Raw genomic sequence first — 4,819 nt, 5'->3', positions numbered from 1 at the left:
TAAAAAAGAAACTTGTTTTTAGTAATGCAATAAATTCAAAAGTGCTACTAATTTGATTAGATATATTAGTTTATGATAAAGTAACATTAACTGTTACATATCACATAAAAATGTTTTCATTATATCACAGTTTTGTTATATTAGGTTCAATATTCTTCCTATTTCCAAAATACTTTCATAGATCAATGTAGTTATAAAGAGAAAAGAAAATGTGTGTGGAACTACTTCTCAAATTCATATCACTCATTTCATGAAGCATTTCCCTTGGTTCAATTTGGTATAGAAAAATTAGTTACAAAAAGAATAAAAATTTTATTTCTAATTTCTAATATTTCTAAAACCCACTAGTGTTCTTGTAGTAAACAAACATACCAACGATAACACTACAAATTTACATATTGGTATATAGCTTGGCTGGTCCTATAAAGAAAATAATAATTAATAACAATAACGGAAAAAAAAATATAGTACAACATACCAAGATATCAACAGATTAACAGTTCGACCATTAGTTTAGCATTTATAAGGTTTTTGTTAAATTACTAACCATTATGTAGAGAAAAGCTTTTGCTCCAAAGTACCACGATACTAACGTATCGTTATATTACCGAGATATCGACCATGAGTTCAGAAGTTACACGGTTTTTGAAAAAAAACATATTGTGCTTTTTTTTTTTCAAAGCATGAGTAAATAAAGTTTTGTACGTTATCATTGGAGCAAAAGAATCATTTGAGAAGATTATCAGTATGTATAAGGATAGACAACTTATAAAAATATCTTCAAAATCAAAATGGATCATAGTGTATTTGTAAAGCCCAACTTTTGTGATTTGCTCTCTAAGCACATATGAATTTGTTTATTTTAATCTGTTCATTTTGCATATGGAACAGCGTTATTTTTTCATTCTTTCTACTGTTCTCTATACGTCATTTTTGATTTATATTATAGACATGAATGACAATACGTTGTTGTAGATTGAATGGCAATAAAACGGACAATATATTTTAGTGGACAATTATTTTATAATGCCTTGGACATATGTATCTATATGTATAAGTTCTCACTTGTATTAGTACCAGTGACCGTAACAGTTATCATAAAAAAAATAAAAATCATCTTATAACTGTTATCATTTGCATTTTAAAATAAAACTCAAAAAATAATAATTAAATTTGATTTTTATTATATTCATCAAAAATAATTATTATTATATGCCTTTTATTTTTTCGCGCAGAAATAACTCTTAAAATTTGCTTCTTATTTTAAAAATCACAAATAACTGGTATACTTGCGTTATATAATATAAAAAGCAAGAGTATCGCGCAAATTCTGCGCGATATTTTTAAAATGAAAATATAAAATGCAATTTTCATACAAGGTAGTTGTTTTTGTAATTCCATAGAAAATGTTTTAAAAAGTTGGTGCAGGTAAAGATTTTGTTCAGTTTTTTGTTTTTGTATTTTGGATTCATATTTTGTATTTACATTTGTATTTTGTAGGAGAACAAAAATACAAAAATCCACACAATCTATGCAATTAATTGTTGATATCTTATTACATTTACATTTTATCTTATAATACTATACTTAGGTTTAAAAATTATACCTTCTTTTTTATTGTTTTTTTATTATTCGGCTTCTTCTTCTTTTTCGTCTTCTTATTCTTATTCTTTTTCTTCTTATTCTTCTTTTTATTCTTCTTTTTATTCTTCTTCTTCTGCTTCTTATTTTTATTTTTCTTCTTCTTTTTCTTCTCTTTCTTCTTCTCCTTCTTCTTCTCCTTCTTCTTCTTTTTCTTCTCCTTCTTCTCTTTTTCTTCTCCTTTTTCTTCTCCTTCTTTTTCTTCTTCTTCTTTTTCTTCTTTTTCTTTTTTTTCTTTTTTTTCTTTTTCTTCTTTTCTTCTTCTTCTTCTTCTTCTTTTCTTCTTCTTCTTCTTTTCTTTTTCTTCTTCTTTTTTTCTTTTTCTTCTTCTTCTTCTTTTCTTCTTCTTCTTCTTTTCTTCTTCTTTTTCTTCTTCCTCTTCTTCATCTGCTTTTTATTTTCTTCTTCCTTTTCTTTTTCTTCCTATTTTTTTTCTTTTTTTTCTTTTTCTTTTTCTTTTTTTTTCTTCCTTTTTTTCTTTTTCTTCTTCTTTTTTTCTTTTTCTTCTTCTTTCTATTGGTCTTCTTCTTGTTCTTCTTCCTTTTATCCTTCTTTTTAAAATTATAATATACTCTTAGAAAAAAGAACACTGTAGTCGAAAAATTGCAATGCATAGATTATTTGAAACATTGGTTAGAAATATTGAAGCACAGTTACAATTTTTTTATGTGATATGTAAGTTTAGAACTATCTCAGTATATAGAGGACAAATAGTAGGTAGGTGTTTAATAATAACCCGCTAAAAGCAAATAAAAGGACAAAAGACTTAACAGTCTACCGAAATAATTATGACTTCAGTATTTTACGATATATGCTTAAATTCTATATAATTTAGAATATATTTAATATATTTAATATTATTTACTATTTTTATATTAAAATGAATGAAGCCTCAAATGCGTTTTTAAATAGGGGTCCACCTTATCACAAATATGAAAATTGGGTTCCTGTGAAAAACATTTAAAAGTCTCTAGAGTTCGCTCTCTAAGAAAGATGCAACCATTTCAGAAAATACTGAAATGGTTTAAAAAAATAATATTTTTAATTAATAGATAAGGTATGAATAAAATCAGCTGAAAGTGTTTCTATATACTAAATAAAAATAAATAATAATCTGCATGAAATTGTTCAAATAAAATGAGATCCCTGTCAGTCATTTTTTTTTTTCACTGTTATAAATTATAAATTTTTTATAGCTTATTAAAGTCCATAATTAAAATAAAATAAAAATTTTTCTATGAGCTGGTATGGGAGCTGACTTCTTACTTCAAATGAAAATAATAAAAATGTATGTCTGTTTATAGCGGTCTTTTATATTCGTTATGTACCAGCATTTACAAAAGAATTAAATAGCATTTTAATTTAAATTTAAAATGATTTGCGTAAATCCGAATTTTTTATAGCAAATATTTTTTTACCAAAAACTGGTTTAGCCACCCAGCATATCGATTTTGGCTCTTAACGTTAAAAATTTTTTAAAAAAGGTAAACATTAATAAATCAAAAATAATAAAATATTAAATAATGGAATCTAGTGACGTCCGTAGAGGCAATAAACATCAAGTAGCTACATTCTTACGGTAAAACAAAAGAATAAAATATTTTTTAGATTTTATTTAATTGCTGTCCGGAACTAATAGATTATGCATTCCCTGCCAATATTGTTATATTGAAAATCAAATTCAATATTTCCTAAAAGAATATCTTGATGGTCATACAAATTCAATTTGATAAAAATTATATAGAAAATATAATTTTTTTCTAACGTAGTTATGATTAATCATACTTATTCTAATGAAACCGCTATTGACTGATTTATATACATATATCACTGATACTGAGATATGATCGCCGGTAGTTATTATTAAAATTTTTTTTTCTAAGTAATATATCTATTTAAATTCGTAAGAAATTTGTATGTTGGTTATTAGTAATTAGAAATAATAATCTGATTTCTTATTAAAAGAAAGAAAATGATAAGAATTATTTTCCGAATGAGCGAGCTTATATTTATTTTCATAACATTTTTCTATATTTTTTTATAGAAAAATATATCTTCAAATTTTTTTAGCTGACTTATGTACTACACATTGTATACCTTCTGCTCAAAAAGTATTCGGATTTTGTAAATAAAATACACAAATTAAAATTTTATTCCAAATTTATTTTATCTCCTTCAAAATATGATCCTTCTCAAGCGATACACATATGCCAACGCTTAACCCAATCTTCCACACACTTTTCGTAGGCCCGTGCAGGTATGGCTTTTAGTTCCTTCGGTGAATTTTCTATTACTTCTATTTTCTATTAATTATCAATCGACTCAAAACGATTACCACTAAAGGGCAATTTGAGTTTCGGGAACAGAAAAAAGTCGCACGGTGCCAGATCTGGCGAATATGGTGCCTGGTTGGTTACGACGTCTGGTTAGTATATCCTTTCACTGCTATTTTACGATTATCTAATTATCTGCTATTTATCTAACACATTCTTCGCAAGAACCAAAATAGATAAAAAGATCTATTTCATTGAATAAATCTTTCGTCCTTTTCGAAATTTTAAGGACGAAAGATTTGTTAAATTTTTTTCCTTTTAAATTGTATACTGTTTTTATAATATTATCTCACTGACAACAACTTGCTTTTAAAAAGTAACTCAACGTTCTAATTTTTAACTTATCCAATATATGTAATCGATAATTCCCGTGATTTAAATGTATGCATTGAGAGATATGTGAGATACGTAAATATCTCTTATATTTTTCTCTTTTTGTTTTTCTTTCAATGGTTGTTTTCTTCATCATTTTTGATGATTTCATTATTTATCCAGATTTCGTATTTCTAGCTCTTGATTTCTTTCTCTTCGTTCTTGCTTTTTTCTCTTGTATTAAACTTATTTGCTTCTTTTTTTTTCTTTCTTTTTATTTTTTTCTTTCTTTTTATTTTTTTCTTTCTTTTTATGTTTTCTTTCTTTTTATTCTTTCTTTCTTTTTATTTTTTCTTTCTTTTTATTTTTTCTTTGTTTTTATTTTTTTTCTTTTTATTTTTTTTCTTTTGTATTTTTTTCTTTCCTTTTATTATTTCTTTCTTTTTATTTTGGCTCTATCTTTCTTTTTTTTTATATATCTATTTTTCTCTATCTCCCTAGTTTTTCTTTGTTCTTTTTATTTCATATTTCTA

Source organism: Teleopsis dalmanni, chromosome 2 (assembly GCF_002237135.1).
Source record: "Teleopsis dalmanni isolate 2A chromosome 2, ASM223713v2, whole genome shotgun sequence".
Classification (NCBI taxonomy): domain Eukaryota; kingdom Metazoa; phylum Arthropoda; class Insecta; order Diptera; family Diopsidae; genus Teleopsis; species Teleopsis dalmanni.
This window is presented reverse-complemented; position numbering follows the sequence as displayed.